This window comes from Heloderma suspectum, chromosome 2 (genome assembly GCF_057233095.1).
Source record: "Heloderma suspectum isolate Gila_16-S chromosome 2, 16-S_ref, whole genome shotgun sequence".
In the NCBI taxonomy this organism is placed as follows: Eukaryota; Metazoa; Chordata; class Lepidosauria; order Squamata; family Helodermatidae; genus Heloderma; species Heloderma suspectum.
In genome coordinates this window covers 80,729,779-80,753,692 of record NC_139459.1, presented here as the reverse complement: position 1 = coordinate 80,753,692, position 23,914 = coordinate 80,729,779, and the positions used below count along the sequence as shown (strand labels likewise).

At 44.5% G+C, this 23,914-nt stretch overlaps 1 long non-coding RNA gene across 1 annotated transcript in view; it reads right to left on the bottom strand.

Annotated features, from left to right (window-relative positions):
* LOC146352397 (uncharacterized) overlaps nucleotides 1-23,914 on the bottom strand; it is an 85,952-nt gene that overhangs the window by 8,399 nt on the left and 53,639 nt on the right. Inside the window, exon 3 of the long non-coding RNA XR_014787354.1 lies at nucleotides 15,344-15,418. This is a non-coding gene — a long non-coding RNA (uncharacterized LOC146352397). The remainder of the gene's footprint in view (nucleotides 1-15,343; nucleotides 15,419-23,914) is intronic.

Sequence of the window (23,914 nt, the reverse complement as noted above, 5' to 3'; positions counted from 1 at the left end):
CTTTTTAAATGGTAATTGCTCTGTTTTTAATCATATTTCAATGAATATCATTAGATATTGTTTTATTCTGCTGCTTTAAGTCAAAAACTATTAGAAATTGGTTTTAAATTTCTTTACAATATTAATCATAAGCCATCTTGAGAAAACATTTGTTTTGGAAGGCAGAATATACATTTCTAAATTTTTGAAAAAATCAATAATAATAATAATAATTTGCTTTGTTAATTCAGTGCTGAAACTCATTGTCCAAGTTCACGTGATCAGGGAAGAAAAATAAGCCAACATAGCTTATTTCCCCACCTCGTGCACGCTAGTCACATGCTGCATAATTACTATAATTACCCTCACTGGGTGTGGCTTGATGTATCATCCAAACCCGGCAATAGTGGAGGGCAGGTGGGTTTACAAACCACCTACAACCAATGGCTTGTTCTGGGGTTACGGGGTGGTTTTTAACCCACCCTCACCAGGTTCAGATGACACAACAGTGTCCAGCAAGGATAATTATGGTAATTATGCAGTGCATGACTGGCATCCATGTGTGTGTGGGATGGGGTGGGGGGTAAGCTACAATGGCTTATTTTCCTTCCCTGATGGTGCAAACCCAGCCAGCAGGACATTTCCCTCTGATGCTAAGTTGCACAATATGCGAAAAGAGTGAATCAGTAATGTGTTAATGATTTAGCCTGTGCTTTTTCTCCCAGGTGTCCTTTAAAGCAGGGGTGGGCAACTGGTGATCCTCCATATGCTTTGGCCTACAACTCCCATGAGCCCTAGACAGCTTAGCTAATGATGAAGGATGATGGGCATTGCAGGCAAAAACACCTGAATGGCCATAAGTTTCCCATCCCTGCTTTAAAGATTGTACATCCAGGGTGACTAACTGCAAAGGAAGACAGAGTTCCTATATCTTTAGTGGTTATATTTAGAGGATCTTTTGATAGCTGCAGCTCAGCATAAGTGTGCTAAAAATGAGCATGCTGAGATTGTCTCTTCACAAGTAAAAGTGCCCAGTCCTCCTTTGCAACTGGTACTTGCTCTCCTATCTAGGAGACAGGCCAGGAGAAGGCAACCTCCAGCCCAAAGGCCTAATCCAGACCATAGAGGTTTCCCACCCAGCCCTCAAGCCTTCCTGGGTTTTTCTGATAGGCCTATCGAACTCAGCAGGTTCCCTGCATCTCACCTCCAGCTACCTTCCTAGTAAGTCCATCATAACTGAGACATACACTCCCACCTTGCGATTGCCCCTGGCATAGCCCCTATGGAAGGACGTGGCTCCTTTCCAGCAGGCCGACACAAAGTCACAGCCTTTCTTCAATTGGAACCTCCAAATGGCCCAAGCAGAAGCAACTTGCAAGCAAGTCTTTGTCTTGCCAGGCTGGATATGGCATCATCTTATCCTGAAGAGCTGGGTCTGACAATTGGAGGTTGCCAAATGGGCACATCTGTTGCTACTTTGTTTCCAGTAGGGATGTCAGAGAATTCCGCCACGGATCTCGGTGAGGCCAAATGCCAGTGCATTCGGCCCCCCGAAATCTGTGGCAGAACGGCCTGCTCCCCCCCACTCCCCCGCGGATCCCCCCTAAAACGAGACTTACCTGGGGCGGATGTTCCGGGTAGCGGCGGCTGCGGCTGCGGCGGCTGGTCTTCTGACTGGCTGCCGCCACCGCCATTTGCATTCTGGTAGGGATGTCAGAGAATTCCGCCACGAATCTCGGTGAGGCTGAATGCCAGCGCATTCAAATGCCAGCGCAAAAAAAGACATGATAGGCTACGTAAAGATTTACGTATCCTATCATGGCTGGGTTTTAAAAAAAAAAACCAAACACAACGTGATAGGCTATGTAAATCTTTACATAACCTATCATGGCTGGGTGGGTTTTAAAAAAAAACATCCGCATACGCAAATGGTGGTGTCTACGGCCGCCGCCATTTGCGTTCCTTATTTTTGGTCGTCTTAGTCAACGTCAATATTTACGTAGACTATGACAGCGAAAATAAAGGGGAACGCAAATAGCGTCGCGGGCGCTATTTGTGTCCCTTTTGATTCGCCGTTTTAGCCTACGTAAAGATTTACATAGGCTAAAACGGTGAATCAAAACGGGACACAAATAGCGCCCACTACGCTATTTGCATTCCTCTTTATTTTCACCGTCATAGTCTACGTAAATATTTACGTAGATTCAGACGGCCAAAAATAAGGAACGCAAATGGCGGTGGCCATAGCCGCCGCCATTTGCGTACGCGGTTGTTTTTTTGTGTTTTTTGCCCAGAGCCCTCCACGGCCGGAAATCCAGCTGCAGACGGCTCTGACCTGGGCTGGGCCTGGCCAGCTGCTCCACGGAGCCACCGCGGAGCACAGCCGGCCGTCGAGGATTCCGGGGGGGAGGAACGGATCGCCTCCCCCCCCCGTCGAGGATTCCGGGGGGAGGGACGGAACACCTCCCCCCCCATAAACATAATCCATGGAAAGGTAAGTGACTTTCGTACATCCCTAGTTTCCAGTGTGCTTCCCAGTATGTTTAAGATGAAAATGCAGTTTAAATTAACAAGCAGAGTTGTGCAGTAAATTGTTTATTTAAACTTCAGAATGTCTTCCACTGGTTGTTGGACTAAAACAGCTTTCACCACCCTAGTATCCTTCAGGTGTTTGGGACTACAACTCCCATTACCCCAGCCAATGACCATGATAGCTGGGAATGATGCGGATTGTAGTCCAAAACATCTGGAGGACGCCAGTTTAGGAAGGCTAGACAAAATGGCTTGGGACCTATAGGCTTTTTTCCAGTTCTGTAAACTGGTGGCTTCAAGAAATGAGGTAAGTTTTTAAGAAAAAAAGGCAAATATTAGTGAAAATGACTATTTGTGGCCAATCATTGATTTTTCCCTAATAAAGGAAATGATTTGCTTAATTGTATCTTGTGTATATATGCATTTAAGTCAGCTTTTAACATTTGTTCTGCTCATTCATTTTATTGCATGCGATTGAAATTTGAGCCAAATTTCTTAGCTCTGATCTCTCACTTCAAAGTCCTATAGCATTGTTTCCATTTTCTGATTGAATGAGTATATCCAAACTCGCAAAAGCATTTAATGACATACAGACATGAAGATTTTGAAAGTGCTTTGAAAACATGTACATCTGGGATTTCACTGTGAATAAGCATTAGAAAAATCTTATCTAAATCACAGAAAGATGTGATTTAAAATAGGTTAAAACGTAATTATAGTAAGGAAAAGATTTTAAGAAAACTGACATTGTTCAAAATAATTTGTTTTGTTATACTAGAAAAGGAAATGAAGGACAGTAATGCAAATTTATATTGGCTTATTGTGAGATAATCACCACATGAACTATAGGGATGGACAAATTAGAGCACAATCTAACTGGATTGATGCATGAGAAGCCCAGCCTGGTAGGGCACAAGGAAAAGCAAGGGCTTTTTAGACTGCTGTTCCTCCTAAATGTATTTTGAGCTAGATGGGCTCAGAGACTCAGAGAACATAAGAAGAGCCATGCTGGATCAGACCAAGGTCCATCTAGTCCATCATTCTGTTCACACAGTGGCCAGCCAGCTATCTCTGGCAAGCCCACAAGCAGAACATGAGTGCCACAGCACCCTCCAGCCCATGTTCCCCAGAAACTGGTGCACATAGGCATACTGCCTCTCATACTGGAGATAGCATATAGCCATCAGGATTCAGGACTAGCAGCCATCGATAGCCTTCTCCTCCAGTAATTTGTCCAATCCCCTTTTAAGGCCATCCAAATTGGTGGCCATCACTACATCTTGTAGTGAATTCCATGGTTGAACTACGCATTTTGCAAAGAAGCACTTCCTTTTATCTGCCCTGAATCTCCCACCAATCAGCTTCATGGGATGTTCCTGGGTTCTAGTATTATGAGGGAAGGAGCCCATCTACCTCTCCTACTCTCCCTGTGGTAGGGACAGGAACATAGACGTTTGTGGATCTAGCAGATCTATGCCTTCATCTCTTTTATCCTCTCCCCGGCCACCAGCACACCCCTATTTCACACTTCCTGTCCTCTTCCAAGCAACCTCAGAAGAGGAGCTACTGCAGAGCTTTCCATGGCAGCTGGGAGGGGTGGAGGTTTGGAAATCTAAAAGTGGAGATTCTCCCCCCCCACCCCCCCCACCCCAAGGTCACAGCTCTGTCTATGGCCTGGGGTGGGTGGGAATCCGCCATATCCTATGGCTCCCCAGACACCATCTGGGAGCAATAGGATTGTTCTGTTTGTCTATTTCCAGTTGATGTCACTTTCACATATGTTCACTCGTAAATCTGTCCCATTCCCGCATTAATATGCATATGCGGTTTTTAAAAGCAGCACCAAAAATCGCATTTAAATACATTTTTAAACATTCTTTATCTCAGCATTGTTGTTGTTGTTGTTGTTCAGTCGTTCAGTCGTGTCCGACTCTTCGTGACCCCATGGACCATAGCACGCCAGGCCTTCCTGTCCTGCACTGTCTCCCGGAGTGTGCTCAAGTTCATATTCATTGCATCGGTGATGCTATCTAGCCATCTCATCTCCTGCTGTCCTCTTCTCCTTTTGCCTTCAGTCCTTCCCAGCATCAGGGTCTTTTCCAGAGAGTTTTCTCTTCGCATTAGGTGGCCAAAATATTTGAGCTTCAGCTTCAGTATCTGTCCTTCCAATGAGCACTCAGGGTTGATTTCCTTTAGGATGGACTGATTGGACCGCCTTGCAGTCCAGGGGACTCGTAAGAGTCTTCTCCAGCACCACAGTTCGAAAGCATCAATTCTTCGGCGCTCAGCCTTCCTTATAGTCCAGCTCTCACAGCCATACATTACTACTGGGAAAACCATAGCTTTGATTAGACGGACCTTTGTCGGCAAGGTGATGTCTCTGCTTCTTATTATGCTATCTAGGTTTGCCATATCAACCACTCGGTTGTTCCATGTCTGGTTCTTACTGTTGCTTCTTGACCCTCATACAGGTTTCTCAGGAGACAGGAAAGGTGGTCTGGTACTCCCATCACTTTAAGAATTTGCCACAGTTTGTTGCGATCCACACAATCAAAGGCTTTAGCGTAGTCAATGAAGCAGAAATAGACGTTTTTCTGGAATTCTCTTGCTTTCTCCATGATCCAGCGAATGTTGGTGATTTGATCTCTAGTTCCTCTGCCTCTTCGAAACTCAGCTTGTACTTCCGGTAGTTCTCAGTTCGCATACTGCTGAAGCCCAGCTTGTAGGATTTTGAGCATCACCTTGCTGGCATGTGAAATGAGCGCAATTGTACGGTAGTTTGAACATTCTTTGGTGTTGCCCTTCTTTGGAATTGGAATGTAAACTGACCTTTTCCAGTCTTGCGGCCATTGTTGAGTGTTCCAAATTTGTTGGCATATTGAATGCAGCACTTTAACAGCATCATCTTTTAGGATTTTAAATAGCTCAGCTGGAATACTGTCACCTCCGCTAGCTTTGTTGTTACTAATGCTTCCTAAGGCCCACTTGACTTCACTCTCGAGGATGTCCGGCTCGAGTTCAGTGACCGCACTATCATGGCTATCAGGGACATTCAGATCTTTCCTGTATAGTTCTTCTGTGTATTCTTGCCACCTCTTCTTAATCTCATCTGCTTCTGTTAGGTCCCTGCCTTCTTTGTCCTTTATCATGCCCGTCTTTGCACAAAACGTTCCCTTGAGATCTCCAATTTTCTTGAAGAGATCTCTAGTCTTTCCCATTCTGTTGTTTCCCTCGATTTCTTTGCATTGTTCATTTAAGAAGGCCTTCTTGTCTCTCCTTGCTATTCTCTGGAACTGTGCATTCAGTTGGATGTATCTTCCCCTTTCTCCCTTGCTTTTCGCTTCCCTTCTTTCGTGAGCTACTTGTAAAGCCTCATCAGACAGCCACTTGGCTTTCTTGCATTTCTTTTTCTTTGGGATGGATTGAGTTGCTGCCTCCTGAACAATGTTACGGACCTCTGTCCATAGTTCCTCAGGCACTCTGTCTATCAGGTCTAATCCTGAAATCTATTCCTCACCTCCACTGTATATTCATAAGGGATATGATTTAGGTCATACCTGAATGGTTTAGTGGTTTTCCTTATGTTCTTCAATTTAAGCTGAAATTTTGCAAAGAAGCAGCTCATGATCTGAGCCACAGTCAGCTCCAGGTCTTGTTTTTACCGACTGTATGGAGCTTCTCCATCTTTGGCTGCAAAGGACATAATCACTCTGATTTCGATATTGACCATCTGGTGATGTCCATGTGTAGAGTCATCTCTTGTGCTGTTGGAAAAGAGTGTTTGCTATGATCAGCGTGTTCTCTTGGCAAAACTCTATTAGCTTTTGTCCTGCTTCATTTTGTACACCAAGGCCATGCCTGCCTGTTATCCCGGTGATTTCTTGACTTCCTACTTTAGCATTCCAATCCCCTATGATGAAGAGGACATCTTTTTTTGGTGTTAGTTCTAGAAGGTGTTGTAGGTCTTCATAGAACTGATCAACCTCAGCTTCTTCGGCATTAGTGGTTGGGGCATGGCCTTGAATTACTGTGATGTTGAATGGTTTGCCTTGGATTCGTACTGAGATCATTCTATCATTTTTAAGATTGTACCCCAGTACTGCTTTTCCCACCCTTTTGTTGACTATGAGTGCTACTCCATTTCTTCTAAGGGATTCTTGCCCACAATAGTAGATATGATGGTCACCTGAATTAAATTCGCCCATGCCTGTCCATTTTAGTTCGCTGATTCCCAAGATGTCAATGTTCAATCTTGCCATCTCATGTTTGACCACCTCCAGCTTACCTTGATTCATGGATCTGACATTCCAGGTTCCTAAACAATATTGTTCTTTACAGCATCGGATTTTCTTTTCACCACCAGACACATCCGCAGCTGAGCGTCCTTTCGGCTTTGGCCCCGCCGCTTCACTCTTTCTGGTGCTACTTCGAAATACCCTCTGCTCTTCCCCAGTAGTATATTGGACACCTTCCGACCTGAGGGGCTCCTCTTCCGGCGTCATATCTTTTAGCCTTGTGATACGTTCCATGGGGTTTTCGTGGCAAGAATACTGGAGTGGGTTGCCATTTCCTTCTCCAGTGGACCACATTTTGTCGGAACTCTCTGCCATGACCTGTCCGTCTTGGGTGGCCCTGCACGGCATAGCTTATGGCTTTACTGAGTTACGCAAGCCCCTTCGCCACAACAAGGCAGTGATCCATGAAGGGGTTATCTCAGCATACACATTTCTAAATGCATTCTGATACATTTGTCACAATATTTGGAGAAGTGCAACAGCTACATTCTGGTCCATGCATTAGTCCTGGAGTTGCAGATTATATCAGTTTGTGTCAGAATTCAGAAAGACTGAAATTCACAAACATCCCTGGTAAACTAGTTGCATAAAACCAGTAATAGAAAACTTAAAAAGCCAGTTCATCCCTTGGCATAAACTTACCCTACCCTATACCAGTTTTGATGGAAAGATCACATTGTTCTTTTAATACCTTTTTCATTAATTTTATTTTTAGTGGGAGAGAGAGACAGAGAGAGAGAGATGAAGACAGACACAATATAAAAACAGAGATCCCAGCAAATTCTTTAGGTGCTGAAAATGGCAGACACGCAGACCACTGAACTGAATGCTGCTTCCACTGTCAGCCTTGTACTTCCTCCATGCTTTATACATACTATCCACCTTTGTTATTTTTAGAAATGCCACATAATGTTCATGCATTTATCCATTTTTAATTGTCTTATTAATTTTTTTAATAACAATGTTTTTATAAACTGCTCCTACCATTCTGATAGGAGATTATTAGTGACATAACCAGTGGGCCAGCCAATCAGAACTATTTTTTCTAGAGAGGAACCCTGGAAGTGAAAGAAATGTTTGAGCCTGCAATCCTGTGCACGCTTACCTGGGAGTAAGCTCAGTGGGACTTACTTCTGAGTGGACATGCATAGGATTGCCCTGTAAAGTGAATGCAGTAAGGGTGCTTCAAGATTGACCACATGGTTAAAAAAAATTACATGTATCCTTAGTCCTCATTCACATTGTGAATTTCTTAGGCTTTTAAACCGCCTAAATAACTTGGCCAGTTTTCAAGATGTGGATCTTCATTTTTTAAAATTAAATACTTGGCTCCCAAATAATAATGTATGGTTTAATTAGCCCCTCTTCCTTCCCCTTCAAACCCTGAAAATACCAAACTAAGCAAACACACACACCCCAGCCCTTTTATGCTTTCTCATGACCATTCAAGTGCAAATTTTAATGAAGTCCAAACTGGAAGATGGATAGTTCTGAAATGGTCATTAAAATGTTTCCATTTCAAATGTAATGATCTAGTTAACATATTAGTTCCATTTGGCAGGCTGAGGTTTCGGTTGGCAAGTGAAATCTCCAGCATGTCAGTCTTGGCGGTCCCTTTTTCACTGGAAGTTTGACAACATTAATGATGCCATATCTGTGATGACTAATGAGAGAAGCATGAAATAATTGAATCAGATTCGATTCTTTATTCAACCTCCAAAGTCACCTCTTTCTGGAGAAACTCTTTATGTCAAATGAATATATACATGCTCTAAAAGATAGGTGTCAAGAAGCTGGGAGGGTGTGGTGGGGAAACTAAATTAGGATTGGTTTGGATCCAGAGTTAGTCATGGATCCACGTCTTAGTCAAAGCTTAGTCACTTAGAGCACAATCCTATGCATGTTTAGACAGAAGGAAGTCCGACAATTCCCAGCATTCCCCAGCCAGTGGGCTGGGGAATGCTGGGAGTTGTCGGGCTTTCTTCTGTCTAAACATGCATAGGATTGTGCCCTTAGTCAGTCTTAGAGTAGATCAGGGATGTCAGATCGCTTTCAGCCCAAGGGCTGAATTCAGTTTTGGAGAAGGTCTTGGGAGTTGCATTCCAGTGGCAGGTGGGTCCAAAGGCGGAGCTAAAGTACCAAAAATACCAGCATACTTTAGCTTAAAGCTCTTACTGCTGGTCACTAAGCCTTCGGAGAGGCATTTCAACATTTTAGAATGGGAAGAAAACCATGTCACAGTCAGGAAACCATCAAACCATTGGTGACTGGGGGAAAGGGGTGTGGCCATCTGGGAAACCCCAGAGGGTTGGACTGGGTCCTCAAGTGGGCCGAATTTGGCCCACAGGCCTGAGGTTTGACATTCCTGGAGTAGATCTATTGAAATCAACGAGATTTCATTGGGTCTACCCTAAGCACAACTAAGTGTTGATCTAACCCATTCTATTTTGTACTGCCTGTTGCAGAAACTTCTAGGCAACAACAATTTATGTTTTCCAAGCAGTTTATCTACTACAGCTTCAATCCTAGGCATACCTACCTGGGAGTAAACCCCATTGAACTCAGTGGGACTTGGTTCTGACGAAACATGCATAGGATTGTGCTATAAGGAAACATGGCATCTTGTGCTTGATAGGTCCGGTTTCTCTGTTGAGGAAATTGACTTCTCATCTCCTATTTAGTTTATTTCTTAAGCTATGCAATATAGCAGAATAAGGGCACAAAATACATCAGGATGCCAAAAGAGTTTAGTTACACTGCATTCTGAAAACATTTCGGGTACATTATTTGCACAGTTTCTGCAGGGAGTTGTGAAAGGTCTTAAATTTAACGTGCTTGGCCTGCTTCCACCTGGCCTTAATTCAAACCCATTGCCTGGCTGCTTACTGAAGACAGAGTGGGAAATCAGTCATTATATTAAGAACTGATGGCAAATTATTCCAATTCACTTTATTTTTCAGCTGGTCTGTTTTTAATCGGGAACCAGACCAAATTGAAAATTTCTGAGGTTCAACAAGTGGGACCTTAAATCTCTGCTTCAGACTAAACACACTTCTCGTTTCCAAAGCAGATATAGCCTTTATTGTTTTTGTAGCTGTTATACTGGCCGCTGATGCTACAGAAAAGCCATGACATCATCAACTCCCATTCTTTTTGTTTTTAATAGCAGGCAGCACCCAAGTCTCCTCAGCTGCAAAGACCCATGTTTTAGTACTGCTCAAGGTTCCATAAATTTATACCAGTTTTGAGTGAACTAAAAGACTCTTTCCCATGAATAAAATACACTTTTGAATGAAGCTGCGGAACACGGTTTTGCTTGTGTGTTCCTTTTACTCCAGATTTATCGTCTTTCCTTTTTATGCTTCAAATGCCTTTGCAATAGTGGATACCTTTTCACTTCTAATTTCTAAGAAAAAAAGAGCATCTTTCTATGCACTCATATTTTTAAAGACAAAGCGCTACTAAACCTGAATGACAAATCTGCTGTGGCAATTCAACTCTGGTCACACACAGCTCATTGCACACAACCAATAGGAGCCCTGGATGCAAGTGGATATTCCCAACCAAATCAAAAGATATGCACAGCTTTTCCTGTGGGGTGTCCAACTCTGCCGCAGTCTGCTTCTTCAGGTGGTTCTCCCTCGCTGGATCAGGCCAAATGCTATTTGAAGTCAGGTTTTCATATGTATATGATCTCACTAACTAATCCTGAACTCCATCACAACTTTAAATTCTAACTCAGACATCTGGTGACTTTCATCACCTGGGATATATTGAATAGGGCTGATCCCAGGGCTGGTGTCAAGGGTAGACATGTTTGGGCACCTGCTGAGGGCCCACACCCCAGCAGGGGACTGCTGACAAGAGCCCCCTGGAGCTGCCCTCCTCTTCACTATTGCAACCTGCTTCTTCACCGGCCTGTTGCTCTGGCCCAGACAGCAGTAGTGGTGAGGTGGAGGAGCAATAGATGCTACTGCCTACTTTGTCACTGCCTGTCAAACAAGCAAAGGGAAGCAAGGAGGGGGAGCAAGAGCAGCTGGTGACAATGGCAATGAGAAGTTAGACTCAGCGAGGGAGGAGCCCCATTGATGGTGTCTTGCCCAAGGGCCCTAAAAAACTTTGAGCTGGCACTGGCTGAGTCAAAACATGGTTCCTTTTGTGGGCTACCAAGATAGACCCCCCCTTTCCCCAATGAAGGTGGGCTGTGAGCATGCATAAAATTCACTTATTGGCCAGGGAGGAGGGAGAATTTCCCTGCATTGATAATGCAACTCAAGGACGCATACCCTATCTTCCAGTGCTATGACTGCCTCCCAACACAGTACAGGAAGGTAGAGAGTGTTTTTCAACACATACAGAACATGAGATGCCACATACATTCCAAAATCCTATGGGTTGAATCCAGCATTTCCTTCCACTGGTGGAAGCATCCCCTGTGTAGAGATCTACTCAGTAACATCCTGGTGGTGAAAAGGAGAGGCAACTTTCATTGATTTCCCTCTCTCATTACAGCCCCTGGTGCCACCCCCTGTAGTCCCCCAAACCCTGGCTTCAGATGATCAGGGGACACAGGGGGCTGCAGGGGGAGGGGAAATCAACAAAAATCAACTCTTCTCCTCTTCCGTTAGTGGAAATGTTTCACTGGATCAGAAACCTTCCATGGATGGAAGGAGCCCTTCCAGCTGCAGGAGGTAAACTCTGGATCCGACTCCATATTTTTTTATTTCATACTTCAATCTGTTATTCTTACATATATGTATATTGAAAATTTTAAAAATGAGTTAAATAAATACGTTTAAAAAGCAGCATCAGGATGCTGTTGTCACAGTTACCAAGTTGTTATAATGTGGTGCATTTGCGTGTGTGTGCCTGTGTGTGTGTTGCGTATTTCTATCTGTGTGTGCGGTAAGTGGGGTCTCTTTGCTTTATTTGGTTCCATTTCTCTGTATCTCTCATGTTTTCAATTAAATTTCTCAAGGTGTTAATATTACTGTTGATTATTTTCATACACAGAATGCATGTGGGGCTGTGCTTAACATGAAATGCATTCAGAAGTAAATTCTTGTATTTGACCTTCATAATATAATTACATTTGTATAGCTGGAATTAATGAGCCAATTATTTTTGACAACGTAACAGGCACATAATGCTGTTTGCATTTCTTTGCTGTTCTGTGTCTCTAACAAATGAGAATCATCCTCAGTGCTAGTTTTGAATTTGATTCGCTTTTATATCCATAATCTATTCTCAAAGAATTAGCAACAATTTGGGATCTTGCTACTGTGTTCTTACACTGAGAAGATTTTTATTGTTTTTATTGTATTTTGTGTTTATAGAACTATTTATAGTCATATTTATTGTACACTACCCTGGTGCAATAGTCATTTTTTTGGTACATTACCATACACCACACTCAGCATCCAATGCCCTCCTCTGGGTGCATCCTCTAAGGGAGGCTCAGAGGGCAGCAACAACATAGAGGGCCTTCTTGTTGATGGCCCCCCAATTATGGAATGATCTCCCCGATGAGACCCACATGGTGCCAACACTGTAATCTTTTCAGCGCCACATAAAAACTACCCTCTTCTCCCAGGTATTTGGCAACGAGTCCCCTGGAATGCAAGGAGGTCAAATCAGTCAATCCTAAAGGAAATCAACCCTGAGTGCTCATTGGAAGGACAGATACTGAAGCTGAAGCTCAAATATTTTGGCCACCTAATGCGAAGAGAAAACTCTCTGGAAAAGACCCTGATGCTGGGAAAGACTGAAGGCAAAAGGAGAAGGGGACGGCCGAGGATGAGATGGCTAGATAGCATCACTGATGCAATGAATATGGACTTGAGCATGCTCCGGGAGAGAGCGCAGGACAGGAAGGCCTGGCTTGCTATGGTCCATGGGGTCACGAAGAGTCGGACACGACTGAACGACTGAACAACAACAACAACAACAACAATGAGTTTTAGTTACATCTTAGACTGTCTTTGGCTGATAGTTTAAAAAAGTGTGTGTGTGTGTGTGTGTGTGTATGTGTGTATATGTGTATATATATATATATATATATATATGTATCTGTTGTCCATGTGTGTGTTATCTGTCTATATGTTTTTATGTAAATGCATTTTTGTACTTTGTGTAGTGTATTTTAATGGTTTTTAATTTCTGTGAACTGCCCAGAGAGCTTCAGCTATCGGGCAGTATAGAAATATAATAAGGGCGCAATCCTATGGCCACAAGTCAGAGGCTAGACAACCATAGGATTGGTTGGTTTCCGGGAACCACCTCCCTGCCCCCTCCCCCGCTGCCTTGTAGGTAGCATGGATCATCCCCGGGCTCTGGTCTCATAAGAGCAGTATGGAATGGGGCAAAAGGGGGCATTCCTGGGAGAAGGGAGGGGTGGGGATTGTGGAAGTGCCAGTATGATGCTTCCTATGCATCATCTAGGCTCTCCACCCCATGCTCCAACATCCCGCAGCTAGACAGCCAAAATCAGCCATCTAGCCGCAAATGCAGGGTGGCTGGCGCATGGAGGAGATGATCCCCTCAGTGGGCAAATGTCTTTGCCTTTCCCTCCAAATACACATCCTGAGATTAATCTCCTTTTTTTTTTCTTTTCTTTTTTTACAGGTAGGCTTTTACACCTGCCAAGATTTTCATGATTTGGCTTGCATTTTTTCTGCATTGCTCAGCTGAAGAATCTTGCACATATACAACCTTGTTGTGGAGGTGCTGACACAACTGACACTTTTATGTGAACACAGCTTGGCTGCAAGCAGTGGCCCCATGTGTTTCCAACACACGGTCATGGCAACTACTATAATGTCTACGCCAGCTCTAAGGTTTCGCTAGACTCACAACCAGTTCAGAGCATAACAAGGGTCACTCTGGGAGAAGAAGCAATTACACTACAGAGCACTTCCTTATCGTATCTTTGCATATAGCACACCTAGTCGTTCTAAGGGCTTTCCCCAAAGGAAGCAGCTGCTGAATTCAACCTCAGTTGAGTTAGGCCGTTGTCTTGATGCTGTTCTTAAAGCCATTGACAAATAGACACAGGGAGCAAAATAATAAATTCTCTCTTATTTTTCTCTTTGTAATTTGACAAAAGCTGTAACATTTAAAGATCATACATGCCGCTTTTACCTGAACAAGAAAAGGGTTTGATGAGTGAACTGATATTTCAGCTGGCTTAATTCCCCTTTCAAATAACAGCCTTTTGAAACCATATTCTTCAAAGGATCAAAAATGTACATGGCATTGGAAAGGGAGGGAGTGAAAGGGGAAGAGACGGGAGGGGAGGATAGAATGATATCCAGTTTAGCCAAACAGCAGCTAGCAGGAGGCATAATGTTATTCCTGATGTTGGAAGAAGGATGTGAAACATATTCCAGCGATTAAAGTCCTAGCCCCACTTCCTAGCCCCACCTCTCCATAGCAACCCTTTGAAAATGTTGGATAGGGGATCAGGGGATCCTGCTAAATGGGGAAGGCCGTGGCGCAGGGGGCCTACCCCATTCAGCAGAGATCCCAACCCAATATGTAGTGTTGGGGGGAGAGGTTAGAGGGGCAGCAGTGGGGAGGAAGAGGCATAAAAGTCTGCTTTCACGAGCCCCACTGCACATATTCATATTTATAGTAAACATATTATAATATAATAATAAATACCAAAAATGATATTAATAAATATATTAAAGCAAGAAATGATTCAGCTGCATTTGGTCAATTCCTGGGGGAGAGCAGGTTAGTCTGTTGCAGAAAAAACAACAAAGAGTCTCATGACTCACACTGATGGAAGGGAGTTAGTCGGCTAGCATTTGTGGCCCATTGCAGATCTTTTGAATGTCATAGTCACTAACAATATGTTCCCCATTTTGAACCCCAAACTGTTATTTCGTCTCTTCCTTGCTGGAGTCTGGGTGCAAAGAGTCTTGTGGCACCTTAAAAAAAACCTCATTTAGTATGGCATAAGCTTTTGTGGACTGTAGCCCACTTCAGCAGATACATGAAGTATTATCTTCAGGTGGCACGGATGTATGGGTACAGTGCAGGGGGGATGGAGAGAAATGGCAACAGAAAGCAAAGTATAGCCTTTGTTTTATAGTCTGTTGATCTTAGGAAGTAGTTGGCAGAGCAGATTTAGAACTGCACTGGTTCTGAAGTTCATGAAATGTTGAAAATCAGCAGTTGTCTTGGTGGATATGATTTAGTAGTTGTTATGGTGCATATTAAGGGTTTCGTTTGGGTTTTTTTGTCATTATTATATGGTTCAGATTCCCTGAGCTGTAGTAATTTCCAGTAGTTCATTTACTTAAATACATGATTTATATTCCACATCTCAACAAGTGCCCTCAAGGAAGCTTAAAAAAAATTATCCATACAAAAATATATTAAATATCATGTTATAACACCAGTAACAACTGGAAAAGATAAACAGCAAGCAAAAGAAGTGAGTTAAGAAGAGCTGCCCAAGCCAGTTAAAGGATCTTAAATACAGCTAAATGATCAGGATGGATTTTGCCTGGCACTTAAAAGACAATTACCTAGGAAAAACGTTCCACAGTTTGGTCCTCATCAGAGAAAAGGTCTTCATTCAGTAAGTCCTCCTTAGAATAGACCTATGGAAATGAATGGAATTTAAGTTAGTTTTGAGGAACTTAAGTCCAATTCATTTAAATGTGTCTAAGTAGGATTTATGTTGGATTTTGCCCATTGTATCAGCCTTCAGAAGCTGTGTGTTTAAAAATGAAGCAGCAGCTAATGTGGAGTTGTGCATGTAAAAGTTTTCTCTGGAGAAGAAAAATGCAGCCCCTGATCCTTTGTAGTTTGTACCTAAAGAGCAAGTGAGCTATAGTAAGTCACACACACACACACACACACACACACACATCCTTTCTTCATGTTAACAACCTCTAGTTATATCAAGGTCAATTTCTTGTGGTAGGCTTTCCCCTTTGCAGCATGCATGCCCGTCTGCAGAGCAGATCAAATGCCTTAAAAATAGTTGTTTTGAAATTTTCCAGTTCATTTCCTGCTGATACAACCTCTCAAACAAACTCTGTTGAATGGCATACATCCAACGTGAATTGTTACTCTTTGCTTTAGGGCTTCTGAGCCTTTTGGAGTCAGCTGTACGTATAGTTCAGCCAGGTTTTTGTTTCATTGTTTTCATACCTAGGTGGCCATGTATGCTGGGAAAGCCTTCCAGAGGTTTCCATAGACACATAACAAGATTCAGAATCAAAACTAAACTGGAGGCGCATTGGCCCAAATATAATATAACTGCCTGAAACTGAACACTTTGTTACTTCATGTCTACACCAGAGGAGTTTGCTATTGTCTCTGCTGGTTAGAGAAACCAAACCACTGCTATTTAAAACATAAACACTTGAAGGCAGGCGTGCAGAACCATAATGCACTTAGGGTGCAATCCTATGCATGTTTAGACAGAAAAAGCCCTACAACTCCCAGCATGCCCCAGCCAGCATGGTTAGCTAGAGGGAAGCTGGGAGCTGTAGGACTTTTTTCTGTCTAAACATGCATAGGATTGTGCTCTTAATGAAAGACTGTCCCTAACGGAGGCTGCTAAGAGGCTGATAGAATTCTTGAGATACCTATATACCTCTATCTCAGTGCAGTCTTGTTTACTGAGAAAATGTCTCTTCTATTCTGCAATAGTTTTCAACAAGTTCCATTGCTTATCCTTACAAAATGGTTAAATGGGTACATTTGCGAACAAAGAACTAGATGCATGTCAAATAAACAGAATGCTATGTGCAGAGGAGTTTTAAAAACCCATGTAGATTAAAGAACAAATAACCTTTCCTAGACTTGAGGAGTGTTCTGTTTGTCATCTGAAGGCAAAAACTATCTAGCATGAGCTTTGATCATGTGCAGTGGATTCTTTCTGACTGGTTGTCAACCTGAAAATTAAAATGCCACATTGGGAAAGCACACAAGCAGCTGTAGCAAAGAACAATTAATCATTTGCTTCAGCTAATGAAGACATCATCATCCATGTAAATCAAACCAATCCAAGATCATTATCAGCTGAATTTTCATTAGAAATCAAAATGCCTTTATCCACCCATGTAAAATACTAATATGCAAATGACGATATATCCTTTTCCTCCTGGAGCTCTCTCTCCAGCAGTTCTAAGAATCCTGAAACTATCAGATAAACAGACTTGGCGCATTTAATGAGGAAATACTGAGACAGAAAATACTGAAATAAAAAGGCACTATGCTCATGAATGCTAAATTATTCAGATATTTAAATTAATTACATAGTTACTGAATGATTGCTTCCTTTTATCCCCAACGAAGTAAAAGCAAGAAAAAAATAGATCAAGAAACACCTGAGAATTTATTAATTTTCCTCTTCCCCCTACAATTAAACTTCAATCAGTTTCAAAACTTGGGTCTTGTCCAATCCAGTTGCTATGTTTAAATCACTGATTTTAAAAAGATACATACATTACTATTTGCATAGGGGTACACTGGAACATCGGAAGCTTCCTTATACTGAGTCAGACCATTGATGCATCTAGCCCAGTATTGTCGACACTGACTGGAGGCAGCGGCTCTCCAGGGTTTCAGGCAGGATTCTTTCGTAGCCCTACCTGGAGATGCCGGGGATCGAACCTGGGACCTTCTGCATGCAAAGCAGGGGCTCTACCACTGAGCAAGTGAGTGTCAGGGTTGGAGCAAGAAGCATTTTTGAGCACAGGAAAAATAATATCTGGCAGTGTTGGTAGAGAAGTATATAGACATTATAAACTTTAGCTCTGCAGCCTGTATCTAGGCGGCTGGGTTTTGCCTCCTCAAATCATTATGCATATATAAGAAATGTTTTCTTAAAAGGTTAGATATAGTGTGGGACATGCAGAAGAAAAACAAATTGTCAGAATCTCTTATCTCTAGATAGCCATATAATAATTGCTCCCAAAATCCATTTAATTTCACAGCGAGTCTAGGATTTCTTCATATCAAAATGCCATATTCCACAGCAAGTGGCACGCTTGCTGACAAGACATGCAAGCATCCTCCCTCCCACCCCGGCCCTGCCTGAAATATGGACGGAACATCGTTTTCTCTTTCTTTTCTAAAGGAGCAATGTGGAAAAAAGTTAAATATCAGGCACAATGTGGAGTTACATACAGAAGGGATGGGCAACAAATTCACTTGTTGTTAACAGATGGATAGCCGCTCTTCTCTGCCTCTCCCACCTGTGGATAAACAGAAAGACGTTCCGTCCCTTTTCCATTCTACTACATAATCCCAAACTAGAAGGAAAGCAATCACACTGGTGGAGGGTATCAATATCTGTCAGGCTGCAAAACGCCACTGCTGCCTTGGACGTCACATTAGATCAATTGACCATCTGGGTGAACACATGGAAGAACACGCAAAGAGCAGCAAGTAGCAGTCAGATTCCGGTGGGTTTTCAGCCTCCTCCTCCAAAACATACAGAAATATGGGAGGATGGTTTCTTTAACATCAACATAACAAGGAGCTAGCAATGTGCTGAGAATTTAAAAAATTAAATAAGGATGCCATTTCCAGGGCATTTTTCTAGGCCTCCTTTTCCATGTACGGAGAGTCTGTTACGAGGAACCTTCCACTGACACCTGAATAAACATGACTGCATGCATGGCCGTGTAAAAACCCTCAGTTGTTCCAATTCATGCAGGGAGTGTAACCTTCAATGACCTTTGCAATGTACACAGCCGTGTCTGCCTCTCAAGACCATGTGGCATGTAAGAAGTGTTTGAATGTTGTGGCTCAGACGACCTAGTTTTAATGTGATGTGTGAGGCAGCAGTGGTTTTCTGCATGCCCTCTATCAGTGTGATTGCTTTCCTTCTAGATTTGGATTACGTAATGGGATGGCAACGGGATGGATCTCCTTTCTGTTTGTCCATAGCTGTGTGGGCAGAGAGTCTCAGTCTGTTTCCTGTCTCCTAGCTGAAAAGAGCAGAGGAAGCTGCTCCAGCTGGTCTAGGGGTTATACAAGCAAGAAAGGTCCCAGAGAGTCAGCGATCGGAGCGAAAGAATAGGGAGAGCAAACAGACGTTCAGCAGGGGAGGTCCCTAACAATTCTTTTAATTTCTTTTTCTTGTAACACACACTTCCATACCAGTGCAATGTTCCATACCATTGCAAGACCTGTGCAATGTTTTCTTGCCTGAGATCAACATGGGCTACACGTGCAACAAGTGCAAGTTGATTACACTGCTGGAAGAAAAAGTAAGAGGACAGGAGCAGTGAGTGTCAACCCTCCAGGGAATAAGAAAAAAAGATGAAGAGTCCTTAGACAGAACAATGGAACTACAGCAGCAAAGCATAGTACAACAGCCATAAGAGAAACAGCAAGCAGAGGAAGAAAAGGGAAATGCTAAGGTGAGGAAAAATGAAGTAGACGATACTTCTTGGGAAAGGGTGACAGTTAGGAGCACAAGAACTAGAAGCCACTCTGCCCCAATGGAAGCAGTGGAACTATGGAACTGTTTTCAGGCATTTGAGGATGATAATGGAGGACAGCTTCCAGAGGAAGAATTACAAGGGAACCTGCATGACAGCGAGCAAGAGGCTGAAGGTCAGTCAAGCAGAGGCAATGAAACTAAGGCCTACAACAACAAAAAGAGGGATGTAGGGATGTCAGAGAATTTCTCCACGAATCTCTAGGAGGCCGAATGCCAACGCATTCGGCCCCCCGAAATTGGTGGAGAAACGGTCCGCCACCCCCCCGGGATGGGACTTACCTTGTGCGAATGTCCCTGGCAGCGGCGGCTCCCGGTGGCGGTTCGGCGACAGCGGCTGCAGCGGCCGGTCTTCCGACCGGCTGCCACCACCACCATTTCCAAGTAAAAAAAAACACAACAACAACAAACATGATAGGCTATGTAAAGATTTATGTAGCCTATCATGGCTAGATTTTCAAAAAACACCGTGATAGGCTACGTAAATGTTTACGTAGCCTATCACGGCTGACTTTGGGAAAAAAAAAAAAAGCACGTATGCAAATGGCGGCGCCCATGGGCGCCGCCATTTGCATTCCTTATTTGGGCACGTGTAGTCTACGTAAACATTTACGTAGACTACGGCGAAAATAAGGGCAACGCTATTTGCGTTCCCCTTATTTTTGCTGTAGTCTACGTAAATGTTTACGTAGACTACACGTGCCCAAACAAGGAACGCAAATGGAGTGCCGCCATTTGCGTACACGCTTTTTTTTTTCCCCAAAGTCAGCCGTGATAGGCTACGTAAACATTTACGTAGCCTATCACGGCTGACTGCAGGGACGCAAACAGCGGCGGCTATGGCCGCCGCCATTTGTGTCCCAGCAGGACAGCAAGATTCGTGGCCGGGGGGACGGGGCGCCTCCCCCCCGGCCAGAATTTCGGCCGGAGGGACGGGGCGCCTCCCCCCCAGCCAGAATTTCGGGGGGAGGGACGGAGCGCCTCCCCCCCACCGCAAAGCAAGCTGCGAGATCAGGTAAGGGACTTTCGTCCATCCCTAGTTGTGGGAGACTCCTTGCTGCGTGGGATTGAAACCCAAGTATGTCACGAAGACCGATGGACTCACCAGGTACGCTATCTCCCAGGAGGACAGATTAGAGACTTGACTGAAGGGTTGCCTACACTCATGAAGCCCACTGACAGGTATCTCTTTCTTCTCATCCATGTGGGAACAAATGACACTGCCAAGAAGAGCTACGAAGAAATCACATCAGACTTTGAAGCTTTGGGAAGGAAACTCAAGAACTTTGGGGCCCAGATAGTTTTCTCATCCATTTTTCCAGTAGTTAGAAGAGGGGTAGAAAGGGAAAGAAAAATACTCTGAGTGAATGACTGGCTACAAAGGTGGTCTGATGTGAAAGATTTGGAATCTGAGACCACGGGCTATACTTCCTGGAAAATGGACTGTTGGCAAGGGATGGGTTGTTCCTCACAAGGGCTGAGAAGAATGTGTTTTGCCACAGCAAAACGGGGGAGGGAGATGCAAAGTTGGGGGTAACAATGGATGAAGGCTCATGCACCACAACAGAAAGAACAGCTCTAATAGCGCCCAATAATAGTCTTCAGACACATGTAGGAAGAAAGCCAGACTATGAAGCACATGGTCTTCAATGTCTATATACTAATGCTCAGAGTATGGGAAACAAACAGAATGAACTTGAACTCTTAATACAAGAGGGAAATTATGACTTGATATATAACAAGGGATGTACGAAAGTCACTCACCTTTTGACGAGGCGATTCGTGGGGGGGGAGGCGCTCCGCGCCTCCCTCCGAAATCCTTCTCCGGCCGGCTCCACTCCGCAGAGATTCCGCAGAACTGCCAGCCAGGGCCGCCCACAGCCGGAAATCCGGCCACTGGGCAGCCTTCCTTCCGGAAGAAAAAATAATACGTACGCAAATAGTGGCAGCTACGGCGGCCGCCATTTGCGTTCCCTTTTTTTTGCCATTTTAGCCTACGTAATATTTATGTAAGCTATTACGGCAAAAAAAGGGCAACGCAAATAGCGTAGTGGGTGCTATTTGCATTCCTTTTCTTTTCGCCGTAATAGCTAACATAAATATTTACGTAGGCTGAAGCGGTGGGGGAAAAAAGATGGTGCCCTTTGTGTTCTTTTTTCCCCCCGCCGTATTAGCCTATGTAAATATTTACGTAAGCTATTACGGCGGAAAAAAATAGGGATGGCAGAGAATTCCGCCACGGATCTCGGTGAGGCCGAATGCCAGTGCATTCGGCCCCCCGAAATCTGTGGCGGAACAGCTTGCCACCCCCCCCCCCGCCACCCTGCGGATCCCCCTCGGGTTGAGACTTACCTGGGGCGGATGTTCCGGGAGGCGGCAGCTCTGGCAGCGGCTGTGGCAGCTGGTCTTACGACCAGCCGTAGCCGCTGCCATTTATGTACGTGGGTTTGGGGTTTTTTTTCCTTGTCTTGCTGTGATAGGCTATGTAAATACTAGGGATGTCAGAGATTTTCGCCCTGAATCTCGGGGAGGCCGAATGCCAGCACATTCGGCCCCCCGAAATCGGTGGCGAAATGGTCTGCGCCCTCCGCCCCCCCTGGGACGGGACTTACCTTGTGCGAATGTCCCTGGCAGTGGCGGCTCCGGTGGAGGTGTGGCGGCGGTGGCAGCAACCGGTCTTCCAACCGGCTGCCGCCACCATTTCCAGTTAAAAAAAAAAAGTGATAGGCTACATAAACATTTATGTAGCCTATCACGGCTAGATTTTAAAAAAATACCGTGATAGGCTACGTAAATGTTTACGTAGCCTATCACGGCTGAGTAAAAAAAAAAACCCGCACGTACGGAAATGATGGCACCCATGGGTGCCGCCATTTGCGTTCCTTATTTTGGCACGTCTAGTCTATGTAAACATTTACGTAGACTACAGCGAAAATAAGGGGAACGCAAATAGCGTAGCGTCTGTCAAGGGCTCCTTGGAGGGCTCTCTCAGTCTAATCCAGTAGCCAAGTCCAGACACAGAGAAAGGGATTCTTTTCAAAGCTTTATTCTTCTTTTACAACTTAACAACTCTACAGGTAGCAACTAGATCTGAGCAGCAGCATCCCTATGCCCTAAGTTGGAACAGTTGATCCCCGTTTGAAAGGCAATTATTGGCAGACCCCTGAATATAAGGACTAGGGAGAATCCCTCCCCTTTTCCCTTGGATCCTCTGGGCGCAACTGTTCTTTGAGCGCCAACCGGGCGCTATGCCTCCTTTCCGCGCTCTCCATTTGGCGCCGCTCTCTGCGTCTGCGCTGCGCATCCACCCAGTCTGCTCTCGGTGCTGGGTCACTCCCTGGACTGCTTTCTAATCTAGGAATGTTGGTGGGAGGAATCTCTGTCAGCTGCGGGCCCTGGGAAAAAGGGGCGTGCTACTCTCCCAGGAGCGACTGCTCTTCCTCCGAATCAGAACTACTCTGGGATTCTATGGGCTCAGTGTCCACCCTGACAGTGTCTAAGCTATTTGCGTTCCCCTTATTTTCGCCGTAGTCTACGTAAATGTTTACGTAGACTAGATGTGCCAAAATAAGGAACGCAAATGGCAGCGCCCATGGGCGCTGCCATTTGCGTACATGCGGGTGTTTTTTTTTACTCAGCCATGATAGGCTATGTAAACATTTACGTAGCCTATCACGGCTGATTGCAGGGACGCAAACGGCGGCAGCTACGGCCGCCGCCATTTGTGTTCCGGGCCAGCCAGGATTCGCAGCAGGAGGGACGGGGCGCCTCCCCCCCAGCCAGAATTTCGGGGGGGAGGGACAGAGTGCCTCCCCCCCACCGCAAATCAAATTTCAGGCAAGGTAAGTGACTTTTGTACATCCCTAGTAAATACTTACATAGCATATCATGGCAAAGGGCAGATGGCAATGGCAGCTGTGGCAGCCAGTCGAAAGACCAGCCGCCGCCGCCGCCGGAGCCACCACTGGAGCTGCCGCCACCGGAACATCCGCACCAGGTAAGCTTCATCCCGGGGGGGAATCCGTTGGGGGGGGGAGGCCGTTCCACCACGGATTTCAGGGGGCCGAATGCCAGTGCATTCTCCGCCATCCCTATATATAACTGAGACTTGGTGGGATGACTCTCTTGATTGGAATACAGCAATTGAAGGACATAACTTGTTCAAAAAGAGCAGGAGGAACAGAAAGGGAGGTGGGGTTGCACTATATGTGAAAAATACATATCTCTGCACAGAAATACAGGAGGATGAGCTTGGTAGCCCCATTGAGAGCATCTGGATCAAAATAAATGGAGCAAAGAGTAAAAGGAACCTGGTGGTCGGAGTCTAGTACCAGCCACCCAATCAAGGAGAAGACAAGGATGAAACTTTTGAAAAGCAAATAGCCAATGTTTCAAGGAAGCATGATGTAGTAGTAATGGGGGACTTCAATTTCCCCGATATTTCTTGGGAGACAAATTCTGCAAAACATGGCCCCTCCAGGAAATTCCTGACTTGTATGTCGGATAACTGCCTCCTACAGAAAGTAGAGGAAGGAACTAGAGGATTGGCTATTCTTGACTTGATCCTAACCAACAGAGATGACTTAGTGGATAAAGTAGCAGTTACAGGAACTCTGGGGAAAAGTGACCATGC